The sequence below is a fragment of the Nerophis lumbriciformis genome, linkage group LG06 (assembly GCF_033978685.3).
Source record: "Nerophis lumbriciformis linkage group LG06, RoL_Nlum_v2.1, whole genome shotgun sequence".
Lineage (NCBI taxonomy): Eukaryota > Metazoa > Chordata > Actinopteri > Syngnathiformes > Syngnathidae > Nerophis > Nerophis lumbriciformis.
In genome coordinates, this window is record NC_084553.2 from 48,686,146 (window position 1) to 48,700,864 (window position 14,719).

Sequence of the window (14,719 nt, forward strand, 5' to 3'; positions counted from 1 at the left end):
CCCACAGGAAGAGCTGGACGAAGTGGCTGGGGAGAGGGAAGTCTGGGCTTCCCTGCTTAGGCTGCTGCCCCCGCGACCCGACCTCGGATAAGCGGAAGAAGATGGATGGATGGATGGATGGATATATGTATGTGTATGTGTATACATGTATACATATATATACAGACACACGTATGTGTGTGTGTATATATATATATATATATATATATATATATATATATATATATACATATATATATATACATACACATATATACAGTGTATGTATGTATCTATGTACGGCAATATATATATATATATATATACATATATATATATATATATATATATATATACACACACACACACACGGTATACAGTGTATGTATGTATGTATCTATGTATGTCTATATATTTGATTTGAATTTTATCAAATGGAAATGTGCTTTTTTTTTTTTTTTTTATCTGCCGTTGGACTCTTTTTTATTAGCAGAAGGCTTCCACTGTGGTTTAACTGAAAGCAAGCTATTTATTATGAACAGGAAAGCAGTGTGATAGGTGTAGGTCATGCTTCTTATAAATATTCCTATTAAAGGTGATTCATTGTGCTTTGCTTCATGGCAACAACAAGAAAATCTCATTCTGTTAATGCAAGCTTACCGATAGTGAAGTCTTTTGTCTTTCCAGCTTTATGAATCCAATTTATCTGCTGTGAGGCCAACCTCATGTGTTCATCCGTCACCAGCGTCCTTGCAGCTCACCTCCATGGCTGCTGCTCGATATAAGGCGGCAGATTAAGAAGACGACGGGGAGCCTTTTAGACAACATCCAGGAGGGCCATCATCTTTTTGGTCCGCCAACATCAGCTGATGGAGACATCAGGGACACATGTTCCTCCTGCAGAAGATGCACTGTGTGCTTCTTGATGTCAGCATTGATTAATTATTGATTAGGCTGATAGGAATAACACAGTGTCGATCCAAAAGGTTAATCATATACAGTCATCCCTATTTAATCTCTAATTGTCTACGGACATGACCGCGATAAACGAATTTCCGCGAAGTAGGAATTATAAAAAAAATTCTGTTCAGGACTTTTTAATAAAGCTTTAACCATACGAGAGCCTTCGAGACATGAAATAACCTTTAATATTCTTTACACTCCTTTAATCCAATATAGTAATGCTCCCTAAGGCTGAGCCAATCAGTGGCCACAATACTGAACTGATTGGTTTGGTCTCTTCAAGTGACCAATACTACAGTAGTGTTAATATGTTTACATCATTTACCCATGTTTACGCTTAAACATGCTTAATTTAGGACCTCTGTCTTGCCTCTTGGTGAGGGCGGTCGCATTTTTTTCCGCTCCCTCTTTCCCTGCTTGCTTTCTTCGTTTTGTCTTGTCTGAACTTTTTTTGAAGCCTCTTTCTTTGCGCTGTCCTCAAATCTAAACATCAAACATGGATATGATCAGCTGGACTCTCGACGCAATTGACAAAGTCTTTTTGACAAGGAAAAGATGTTCGAGGGAGCCTGGCTGCCCCGGTGGAACCATTGCTGCGGGGTACGTGAGAGACTCCTGGGATAAATGGAGAATCATGTGCCTCTCAGTCCTTTCCATCGAGGACATGGAAGACATCTACCTATTTGGAACCGTGATCGCGGGGCACCTGCTGATTGGGCTGGGCATTGCTCTGTTGTATCGTCATTTTCGGAAGACGATGGCAGCCACTCAAGGAGCCCAACGGCTGTTCGTCGCAATGGAAGGATTGGGTCGGGCTGTGGGAACACAGACTGTGGCGATTTCTGACCTGAATTGCAAAATGGATCACATCATGGAGAAGCTTGCTGAGAAGGAGAATTAAATTGAATTTGAGAGGAACCAGCACGGACATAGAGCAGGCAAGTCATTGTTTTGACTGCTCGAAGAAAACAACATCTTAATCCACGATTTGACTCCCTCGAATGGCCTTGACGCTATCAGGAACAGGCTGTTCCGAAAAACTTCCCGAAGGACACCTCAATGATGGACGCTTTTGACCTTCCTTTTTTTCCCAATAACACCTGGTGTCGAACTTTGAGATCGACCCCAGTCCACAAAAACATTTCAACATCTCACCCAAGTTAATTGGGCATACATGCACGCACCCGCCCCTTCCCCAATCAACGCCTTCACCACTGCTTAATTCCTCTTCGGGGTTATGGACGGCTGAGTAGCGCTTTATAGCAGCAGGCCAGCCTCCAGGGCCCCAAATCCCCCACCCCCCCTCCCCTCTGTTGCGAGTTGTTGTGATTCTATGTACCGTATTTTCCGCACTATAAGGCGCACCTAAAAACCACAATTTTTCTCAAAAGCTGACAGTGCGCCTTATAACCCGGTGCGCTTTATTACGATTCATTTTCATAAAGTTTCGGTCTCGCAACTTCGGTAAACAGCCGCCATCTTTTTTCCCGGTAGAACAGGAAGCGCTTCTTCTTCTACGCAAGCAACCGCCAAGGAAAGCACCCGCCCCCATAGAACAGGAAGCGCTTCACCCGCCCCCATAGAACAGGAAGCGCTTCACCCGCCCCCGGAAGAAGAAGAAAAAACGCGCGGATATCACCGTACGTTTCATTTCCTGTTTACATCTGTAAAGACCACAAAATGGCTCCTACTACGCGACAAGGATCCGGTTCATAAAAAGACGCAATCTCTCCATCCGCACACGGATTACTACCGTATTTCACAGCAACTGATATTCCTGTGAACTGCACTGTGGAACGGGAGCACGTACGGTGAATATTCGCACCACAGGGAATGAGAAGTCATCCTTCACTGTGGTTCTAGCTTGCCATGCTAACTTCCTCCCATGGTGATATTCAAAAGGAAGACCTTGCCAAAAGAGACCTTTCCAGCCGGCGTCATCATAAAAGCTAACTCGAAGGGATGGATGGATGAAGAAAAGATGAGCGAGTGGTTAAGGGAAGTTTACGCAAAGAGGCCGGGTGGCTTTTTTCACACAGCTCCGAAGGCGAACACACCTTCACTAAGACGGGCAGATAGCGCCGGTCGACATACGCCAACATCTGCCAGTGGATCGTAAATGCCTGGGCAGATAGTTTCGGTCACAACTGTGGTCCGAGCTTTCCGGAAGGCAGGATTCACAGAACTGCTGCACAACAACAGCGACACTGAATCCGATGACTTCGACGAGGCGGAGCCGGCCATTTTTGGATCCCACGCTTGCGCAACTTTTCAATTCGGACACCGAAGACGAAGAATTCGAAGGATTTACGAATGAAGAATAACTTCAGAAGGTGAGCGCTATGTTTATTTTGTGTGTTGTGACATTAACGTTCGAGCAACATTATGTTGCTATTTATTGCTCTACACCATTTTGAATTTTACTATGTTTGTGATTGCACATTTGCGTACATTTTGGGACAGAGTTGTTAGAACGCTGGTTTTCAATATATTATTAAAGTTTGACTGAACTATCTGACTGTTTTTTTGACATTCACTTTAGCGCAGCGTTTTTTTGACATTCACTTTAGCGCAGCGTAGGCGCGGCTTATAGTCCGGGGCGGCTTATTGGTGGACAAAATTATGAAATATGTAATTCATAGAAGGTGCGGCTAATAATCCGGTGCGCCTTATAGTGCGGAAAATACGGTATCATGTTTATGTGTGCTATGCTATGTGAGGTTTTTTCCTTGGACTCAGTCTGGACCCCTCCCGAGGGTCCAGCCTTAGACTGATATTTTTTTTACTCTTCCCCCCCTTTCCCAATATCACCTTTTTCCCACCTTTTTTAAAGAGCGCTGTAAGTGGCTGATCCGTTGGCGGTCCCGTCTTGTCCCCCTGTAACGTTTGTCTGCTCTTAGTGGGACTGTGCCGAAAATGAAATTTCAGTTCTTGTATGTCTTGTACATGTTAAAGAATGGACAATAATAAAGCATCTTCAATCTTGAATCTTGGAAAATTATAGAATATGCTTTCAAAAAATATTATTAAAAATCTGCGATGTAGTGAAGCCGCAATATTTAAAGCACAATGTTGCAACTGTAAACATAAACAGTAAAAGGCCATAAGAAAATTTTAAATGTAATAGTAACTATAATATGCCATCATTTAGTAGATAATAGGGGTGCTATAAAATCCAGCTTTGTTTTTTCGAATCAATTTTTAGGTTATCTCAGTGCTTACCCTCTGCGTGAATATGTCAGCGGCTGAGGGGGGCTTTTGTAACCTGTAACTGTAAGCTCTTATAATAATGTTTACAGTGCATCCGGAAAGTATTCACAGCACTTTACTTTTTTCACATGTTTTGTTATTCCAAATTGCAATACATTCATTTGTGTCTTTTACATTCTACACACAACACCCCATAAAAACAATGTGAAGGTTCGTTTTGGGTTTTTTCAAGGGCAATTGTATTAAAAAAATAAAAATAAAATCACATGTACATAAGTGTTTACAGCTTATGCTCAATACATTTTTTATGCACCTTTGGTAGCAATTACAGCCTCAGTTTTTTTTAGTTTTTTTAATACCATGCTACAAGCTTGGCACACCTATCTTTGGACAGTTTTGACCGTTCTTCTTGGCAGCACCTTTCAAGTTGGATTGGCATTTTTTTTCCCTTTTATCCAGGAGGTCTCTGTACATTGCTGCATTCATCTTTCCCTCCATCCTGACTGGTCTCCCAGTTCCTGCCGCTGAAAAACATCCCCACAGCATGATGCTACCACCACCATGCTTCACTGTAGGAATGGTATTGGCCTGGTGATGAGCGCTGCCTGGTATTTTTCAAACATGATGCCTGGCATTCACACCAAAGAGTTAAATTTTTGTCTCATCAGACCATATAATTTTGTTTATCATTGTCTGAGAGTCTTACAGGTGCATTTTGGAAAACGTTTTACTTAGAAACGGCTTCCGTCTAGCCACTATACCATACAGGCCTAATTGGTGGATTGCTGAAGAGATGGTTGTCCTTTTGGAAGGTTCTCCTCTCTCCACAGAGGAATGCTGTGGATCTGACAGAAGGACCATCAAGTTCTTGGTCACCTCCCTGACTAGACTAAGATGAATGTAGCAATGTACAGAAACATCCTGGATGAAAACCAACGCTTCCCATCCAACCTGATGGAGCTTGAGAGGTGCTGCAAAGAGAAATAAATGGGTTATACTTGTATAGTGCTTTTCTACCTTCAAGGTACTCAAAGCGCTTTGACACTATTTCCACATTCACACACACATTCACACACTGATGGCGGGGGCTGCCATGTAAGGCCCTAACCACGACCCATCAGGAGCAAGGGTGAAGTTTCTTGTTCAAGGACACAACGGACGTGACAAGGTCAGTAGAAGGTGGGGATTGAACCAGGAACCCTCATGTTGCTGGCACGACCACTCTCCCAACTGCGCCACGCCGGTTGGGAGAATAGGGGTGCCAAGCCTATGGCCAAAAATTAATGGATTCCATTTTGGAGTAAGGCTGTTACATAACAAAATGTGGAAATACTTTCCAGACGTACTGTATGCCAAATATATCGCAAGGATTGGGAATAGATTCTGAATTGTATTGTCACCCCAAGAATCGGAATCGAATCAAGTTTCAATCGTATCCCAAGTGGATAAACTTAAAGTATACCAGTAAATCACCTATTTACACCATACTTGCCAACCCTCCCAATTTTCCCCGTAAACTCCCGAATTTCAGTGCCCCTCCCGAAAATCTCCCGGGGCAACAATTCTCCCGTCCCGATTTTCTCCCGATTTCCGCCCGGACAACATTATTGGGGGCGTGCCTTAAAGGCAGTGCCTTTAGCGTCCTCTACAACCTGTTGTCAATTCACACCATACTTGCCAACCCTCCCGATTTTCCCGGGAGACTCCCGAATTTCAGTGCCCCTCCCGAAAATCTCCCGGGGCAACAATTCTCCCGTCCCGAATTTCTCCCGATATCCGCCCGGACAACATTATTGGGGGCGTGCCTTAAAGGCACTGCCTTTAGCGTCCTCTACAACCTGTTGTCAATTTACACCATACTTGCCAACCCTCCCGATTTTCCCGGGAGACTCCCGAATTTCAGTGCCCCTCCCGAAAATCTCCCGGGGCAACAATTCTCCCGTCCCGAATTTCTCCCGATATCCGCCCGGACAACATTATTGGGGGCGTGCCTTAAAGGCACTGCCTTTAGCGTCCTCTACAACCTGTTGTCAATTTACACCATACTTGCCAACCCTCCCGATTTTCCCGGGAGACTCCCGAATTTCAGTGCCCCTCCCGAAAATCTCCCGGGGCAACAATTCTCCCGTCCCGAATTTCTCCCGATATCCGCCCGGACAACATTATTGGGGGCGTGCCTTAAAGGCACTGCCTTTAGCGTCCTCTACAACCTGTTGTCAATTTACACCATACTTGCCAACTCTCCCGATTTTCCCGGGAGACTCCTGAATTTCAGTGCTCCTCCCGAAAATCTCCTGGGGCAACAATTCTCCCGTCCCGAATTTCTCCCGATTTCCGCCCGGACAACATTATTAGGGGAATGCCTTAAAGGCACTGCCTTTAGCGTCCTCTACAACCTGTTGTCAATTCACACCATACTTGCCAACCCTCCCGATTTTCCCGGGAGACTCCCGAATTTCAGTGCCCCTCCCGAAAATCTCCCGGGGCAACAATTCTCCCGTCCCGAATTTCTCCCGATATCCGCCCGGACAACATTATTGGGGGCGTGCCTTAAAGGCACTGCCTTTATGGTCCTCTACAACCTGTTGTCAATTTACACCATACTTGCCAACCCTCCCGATTTTCCCGGGAGACTCCCGAATTTCAGTGCCCCTCCCGAAAATCTCCCGGGGCAACCATTCTCCCGTCCCGAATTTCTCCCGATTCCCGCCCGGACAACATTATTGGGGGCGTGCCTTAAAGGCACTGCCTTTAGCGTCCTCTACAACCTGTTGTCAATTTACACCATACTTGCCAACCCTCCCGATTTTCCCGGGAGACTCCCGAATTTCAGTGCCCCTACCGACAATCTCCCGGGCCAACAATTCTCCCGTCCCAAATTTCTCCCGATTTCCGCCCGGACAACATTATTGGGGGCGTACCTTAAAGGCACTGCCTTTAGCGTCCTCTACAACCTGTTGTCAATTTACACCATACTTGCCAACCCTCCCGATTTTCCCGGGAGACTCCCGAATTTCAGTGCCCCTCCCGAAAATCTCCCGGGGCAACCATTCTCCCGTCCCGAATTTCTCCCGATTTCCGCCCAGACAACATTATTGGGGGCGTGCCTTAAAGGCACTGCCTTTAGCGTCCTCTACAACCTGTTGTCAATTTACACCATACTTGCCAACCCTCCCGATTTTCCCGGGAGACTCCCGAATTTCAGTGCCCCTACCGACAATCTCCCGGGCCAACAATTCTCCCGTCCCGAATTTCCGCCCGGACAACATTATTGGGGGCGTGCCTTAAAGGCACTGCCTTTAGCGTCCTCTACAACCTGTTGTCAATTTACACCATACTTGCCAACCCTCCCGATTTTCCCGGGAGACTCCCGAATTTCAGTGCCCCTCCCGAAAATCTCCCGGGGAAACCATTCTCCCGTCCCGAATTTCTCCCGATTTCCGCCCGGACAACATTATTGGGGGCGTGCCTTAAAGGCACTGCCTTTAGCGCCCTCTACAACCTGTTGTCAATTTACACCATACTTGCCAACCCTCCCGATTTTCCCGGGAGACTCCCGAATTTCAGTGCCCCTCCCGAAAATCTCCCGGGGCAACCATTCTCCCGTCCCGAATTTCTCCCGATATCCACCCGGACAACATTATTGGGGGCATGCCTTAAAGGCACTGCCTTTAGCGTCCTCTACAACCTGTCGTCACGTCTGCTTTTCCTCCATACAAACAGCGTGCCGGCCCAGTCACATAATATCTGCGGCTTTTACACACACACATAAGAGAATGCAAGGTTTACATGGTCAACAGCCATACAGGTCACACTGAGGGTGGCCGTATAAACAACTTTAACACTGTTACAAATATGCGTCACACTGTGAACCCACACCAAACAAGAATGACAAACGCATTTCGGGAGAACACCCGCACCGTAACACAACATAACAAATTCCCAGAACCCTTTGCAGCACTAACTCTTCCGGGACGCTACAATATACCCCCCCCCCTCATATCCCGAATTTTGAGGTTTCAAGGTAGGCAAGGATGATTTACACAGGTCATAAAAAGTGTCTAATGGTGAGAGTTTCACCCTGAAAATAGTTATTTGGCTAAGTTGAAAATAGTTGGATGTTCTATGTACCGGTACTTAAAATTATTGAGCTATTTTAATTTCGACTAAATTTGTATCCAAGCGATTTTTCCAATGACAAAAACAATTGCGGTGATAAAATGAAGGAATTCCCGATAGTATCTTGATGTCATCACTGAGAGAACCTTCTTAGTTCTGACATGGGAGCCTTTCCAAAGATGAATTAGTCTCCACTCATATTGCACGAATCTCTTATTTGTAATTATCATCGGCTCATTATTTTCCATGAAGAGCCCATCGAATGCTTAATGAGAAAAGAGACGAATGCCTCGCTGAAGATCGATGCCGGTAAAAGAAGTGTGCAGTGAGGAGCGACGTGAGGGAATTGCGGGCAGATGGATGGTCCGTTTCACTGGGACCCATTCCTCTCCTTATTGATCCCCCAGTGCAGGCCCAAGCGGGGACCAGAGACAACGTGACGCGGTGCATCCATAACAACCGGCCACTCTAAACAGATGTTGCAACAATAGCAAACGCGTGCATCTCAACTAAGCATTTCCATTCCAATTGTCTTTATTGCCGAATAGCAGGATTTATCTGCGGTTGTTAGCAATCTGTCCCTTTTATCTCCAAAAAAGAGGTTTTGTCTCTTCAACACAAAGCTCTCCTTGCAACGTCCCTCTCCTGAACACTCGCATTGTGCTTCAGTGTAAGTGGGGGAACTTTCTGCAACAGTGCCCACACATTATTGAGCGAGCATCTGGAATAAGTCATAGCCCCGCTAATGGAAATCCATTTAGCTTGGTGGCGATGGAAGCGACTAGCGCAGGGGAGCAGAACGTCATGCCGGCTTTCTGTAAGCACTGCAAGGGAGAGCAGGCGACGTTCAAGGTGAAAAGCCGTCCCTAAAAAAGGTAAATGCTTCAATTCATCCATCCATTTGCTAGATCGCTTATTCTATTCTGTGTTGTTGGGCACCAGTTGTTCAAAAGGTGCAACCTGGATCTAAATTATTTTTAGATATTATCGGCCGATAAATGCTTTAAAATGTAATATCGGAAATTATCGGTATCAGTTTTAAAAAGTAAAATGTATGACTTTTTAAAACGCCGCTGTGTACACGGACGTAGGAAGAAGTACAGAGCGCCATTAAACCTTAAACACACTGCCTTTGCGTGCCGGCCCAGTCACATAATAACTACGGCTTGTTGGAGGCAGATATTTACATATATCCGAATTTAAGTGTTACTTCTTTTATTTCATAATCATATTACAAAACAGCTAGTATTTTTCTTCCAATTGTGGTCTTTTGGTTGTCTGCAAAAACTGTGCTTAACCTTGAATCTTCTGATGTAAGAAAGAGAGATACTCCTTTCTCTTGTCTAGCCTTATTCCCAGGTGCGGAGGACAATGGGCATGTGTTTTGGCTGGAGGGACATGTCTGCGAGGGTGGGAGGAAGAGAGACTTAAGAGGGAAGAGGGTTTTTCGGGGGGGGGGGGCAGACCATCTTGGCGGCGCGATTGAATGTTCTATGCTGGACTGGTCTCAATGTATATGCAAAGCTTTGCAAATATATTACAAAATACCTATTCTGTCTCTGGTGGTTTTTCTACTCAGCTTTAAGTGTCGTAAAGAGCTTGGGAGCGACTTGTGACTTGAATTCCCTGGGAGGAACAACTGGTCCAAACGCAACAGGCTTTTCACAAACACAAGTGAATGCAAGTCATATTGCTCAACAGCCATACAGGTCACACTGAGGGTGGCCGTATAAACAACTTTAACACTGTTACAAATATGCGCCACACTGTGAACCCACACCAAACAAGAATGACAAACACATTTCGGGAGAACACCCGCACCGTAACACAACATAAACACAACAGAACAAATACCCGGAACCCCTTGCAGCACTAACTCTTCCGGGACGCTACAATATACACCCCCCGCTCCTCCCTATCTCCCCTACCTCAACCCCGCCCACCTCAACTTCCTCATGCTTTCTCAGGGAGAGCATGTCCCAAATTCCAAGTTGCTGTTTTGAGGCATGTTAAAAAAAAAAAAGCACTTTGTGACTTCAATAATAAATATGGCAGTGCCATTTTTTTCCCATTACTTGAGTTGATTTATTTTGGAAAACCTTGTTACATTGTTTAATGCATCCAGCGGGACATCACAACAAAATTAGGCAGAATAATGTGTTAATTCCACGACTGTATATATCGGTATCGGTTGATATCGGAATCGGTAATTAAGAGTTGGACAATATCGGAATATCGGATATCGGCAAAAAAGCCATTATCGGACATCTCTAATTATCGGGAGTATGAAATCCCTCTTTTTGCCGTCTAGCATCACATAATCCATTTTACTTGTATCCCAGTTGTTCAAAGTAAAGTTGGATTTTGATCCAGATGAGATCCAATCCAAACTTTTTAAGATGACCAAATCCGGATGAGTACTCTGAAGGCTGCTAGATGACAACCAAACAAAACCAAATGGAAGACTGGGGTCACTCTGTTTTTATTTTAAGAAAGCAGAAATACTCGGTTTTCTAAATATTTTGACCAGCCAGACCATGTTTGACAAATTTGAAAAATATTAGTGATTTCAAATAGTTAAAAAAAACTTTAATTACCGTATTTTCCGCACTATAAGGCGCACCTTCAATGAATGGCCTATTTTAAAATTTTGTTCATATATAAGGCGCACCGGATTATAAGGCGCATAGAATAGACGCTACAGTAGAGGCTGGGGTTGCGAGACCTGTTGTGGCTCAATATTGGTCCATATATAAGGCGCACCGGATTATAAGGTGCACTGTCAGCTTTTGAGAAAATTGGAGGTTTTTAGGTGCGCTTTATAGTGCGGTAAATACGGTAATCACTTTTGAATGTGGATTAATCATGATTAATCATTACATGCTTACATAATTTGAATTAACCTAATAAAAGGTATTCTGACACAAATGCATTTGTATTGTCAGATTGCCATACAGGAACATTTCTAAATAGTGTACTTGAAAGTATGTCATTTATTTGCTCAGAACAGTTTTAGCTAACCCACCGCCAAGGATATTCTGAAGTGAAATGTGCCACCAGTTGTAGCCTCCTCACTCATCTTTGCAGTAATGTATGCATTGACCTGATCATTGACAGGTGATGTGTGCATAATAAATTCATAAAAGAACCAAACTTCACGAATGTTTTTTGTGACAAACAAGTATGTGCTCCAATTACTCTATCACAAAAAAATAGGAGTTCTAGAAACTCAAGACAGCCATGATATTATGTTCTTTACAAGTGTATATCAACTTTTGACCACGACTGTATATAATATACAGGTAAAAGCCAGTAAATTAGAATATTTTGAAAAACTTGATTTATTTCAGTAATTGCATTCAAAAGGTGTAACTTGTACATTATATTTATTCATTGCACACAGACTGATGCATTCAAATGTTTATTTCATTTAATTTTGATGATTTGAAGTGGCAACAAATGAAAATCCAAAATTCCGTGTGTCACAAAATTAGAATATTACTTAAGGCTAATACAAAAAAGGGATTTTTAGAAATGTTGGCCAACTGAAAAGTATGAAAATGAAAAATATGAGCATGTACAATACTCAATACTTGGTTGGAGCTCCTTTTGCCTCAATTACTGCGTTAATGCGGCGTGGCATGGAGTCGATGAGTTTCTGGCACTGCTCAGGTGTTATGAGAGCCCAGGTTGCTCTGATAGTGGCCTTCAACTCTTCTGCGTTTTTGAGTCTGGCATTCTGCATCTTCCTTTTCACAATACCCCACAGATTTTCTATGGGGCTAAGGTCAGGGGAGTTGGCGGGCCAATTTAGAACAGAAATACCATGGTCCGTAAACCAGGCACGGGTAGATTTTGCGCTGTGTGCAGGCGCCAAGTCCTGTTGGAACTTGAAATCTCCATCTCCATAGAGCAGGTCAGCAGCAGGAAGCATGAAGTGCTCTAAAACTTGCTGGTAGACGGCTGCGTTGACCCTGGATCTCAGGAAACAGAGTGGACCGACACCAGCAGATGACATGGCACCCCAAACCATCACCCAACCATGCAAATTTTGCATTTCCTTTGGAAATCGAGGTCCCAGAGTCTGGAGGAAGACAGGAGAGGCACAGGATCCACGTTGCCTGAAGTCTAGTGTAAAGTTTCCACCATCAGTGATGGTTTGGGGTGCCATGTCATCTGCTGGTGTCGGTCCACTCTGTTTCCTGAGATCCAGGGTCAACGCAGCCGTCTACCAGCAAGTTTTAGAGCACTTCATGCTTCCTGCTGCTGACCTGCTCTATGGAGATGGAGATTTCAAGTTCCAACAGGACTTGGCGCCTGCACACAGCGCAAAATCTACCCGTGCCTGGTTTACGGACCATGGTATTTCTGTTCTAAATTGGCCCGCCAACTCCCCTGACCTTAGCCCCATAGAAAATCTGTGGGGTATTGTGAAAAGGAAGATGCAGAATGCCAGACCCAAAAACGCAGAAGAGTTGAAGGCCACTATCAGAGCAACCTGGGCTCTCATAACACCTGAGCAGTGCCAGAAACTCATCGACTCCATGCCACGCCGCATTAACGCAGTAATTGAGGCAAAAGGAGCTCCAACCAAGTATTGAGTATTGTACATGCTCATATGTTTCATTTTCATACTTTTCAGTTGGCCAACATTTCTAAAAATCCCTTTGTTGTATTAGCCTTAAGTAATATTCTAATTTTGTGACACACGGAATTTTGGATTTTCATTTGTTGCCACTTCAAATCATCAAAATTAAATGAAATAAACATTTGAATGCATCAGTCTGTGTGCAATGAATAAATATAATGTACAAGTTACACCTTTTGAATGCAATTACTGAAATAAATCAAGTTTTTCAAAACATTCTAATTTACTGGCTTTTACCTGTATATATACTTATCTTTAAATAAAAACAATGCAAAAAACAACATGGTGATGCTATTCTCAGAAACTGTTTTTGAACAAGGATTTTTGGATGTTTCTGTAAATATTATGTCTCCAATTAGAGCTAGAATCAAATACTTTGTTAGGTTTTTACATTGTTTGAGGCGATTCTATTATTTCTACCTTATTTAGTGTTATGTAGTCTATCATTTCAACTGTATGGCTTGAAAATCAGTTGAACATTTATGTATCTACTGCATGATGAATGTTATTTGACCAGTTACAATTAAGATTTAAATCAATTGTGTCCCTGAAATCCACCCTGGATCCACCATCTGAATTTTTGGATCAAAGTAGTCCAAATCCTATTAAGAAAAGTTTTGAACAACACAAATTGTGGGTTTGATCCAGATTAAAACCAAAGTTGGATTATGTGATTTCATAATTGTTCAACCCATTTCAAGATCTGATTCAATCTATTATCCAAGATCCAATGAGATTACCATTAAAGAACGGGGCCCAGGTCAATGCAAATCGGGATTCACTTGCCTGACAGCTAAAATATCTCACAAAAGCGATGTCAATACTAAAGAAATGAAAGCAGGATTTTCTTAAGAGCAGTGAGCGTACGGCTTGTATAGCACCACCAATTGCTGTATAATAAATGCAGTCCACCTTGGCTTGAGTTTTTTCTGCAAGGTTGTTGAAATTCTCCATTGTTACATACACTATGTGTACTGTGGGTGCAGCTGCTCCTTCTTTGCATGATAGTCAGTCACTCCTTTGCAATTGTGTGACCTTTGTCAGACACCTTTTCACTGTAATCTCCTTGGATGGTTGAGATTTGCGAGACAGCCCAATCCAGTGAGGGTCTGATGGCCATTAGGTTGTGATCAATGAAACGGAGGACATACTAATTCTGATTCTCCTGTCACTTTGTTTTTTCTAGGGCGCTAATATTTAAAGCATCAGACTGTTGCAGACCACTGTAACTGTAAAGAGAAAGCTTCTGTTGAAGGGTTATTATTGGGACCCAGGTGCTCAGCCCTGACAGTCATTTTAGAAGAGTTCTGATCCTTCTCCAGCCATGTGGCTTTTAACGACAGACACCATTAGAGCAACTCTGTACTGTGTTCCTAAATTGACGCTATCAAGGCTCACACAGACCACAATAAAGCGTGTTGCTTGCCTGTTAGTACCACGAATCTCCTGCTGATGAAGGGTGCTCACTTTGGATGCCATCTATAGCTTAGCTGGCGATAACAGAACACAAAGGTTTGGAAGGCGTGTCGAAAATGTTTATATTTTGGGGATCCTGAACAAAAAAAAAATAGGCTACCTATCGCCACCTTCAAAATTTGAAAAAGCCTCCCGGCCAGTTTCACATAGCACCATGAAAATCACCGGGGAAGCCCACCATGACGGGGCGCAATATCAGCAGTAGTAAGACGTGTTTTGCTATTGCTGGTGCTTGAGAATAAAGTTATCGATAAAGTCCAAAAATACTAAAAGGGTCGAATGGATAAAGCATTTTTCGAGCGGCAACAAGCAACAGGTGGCACT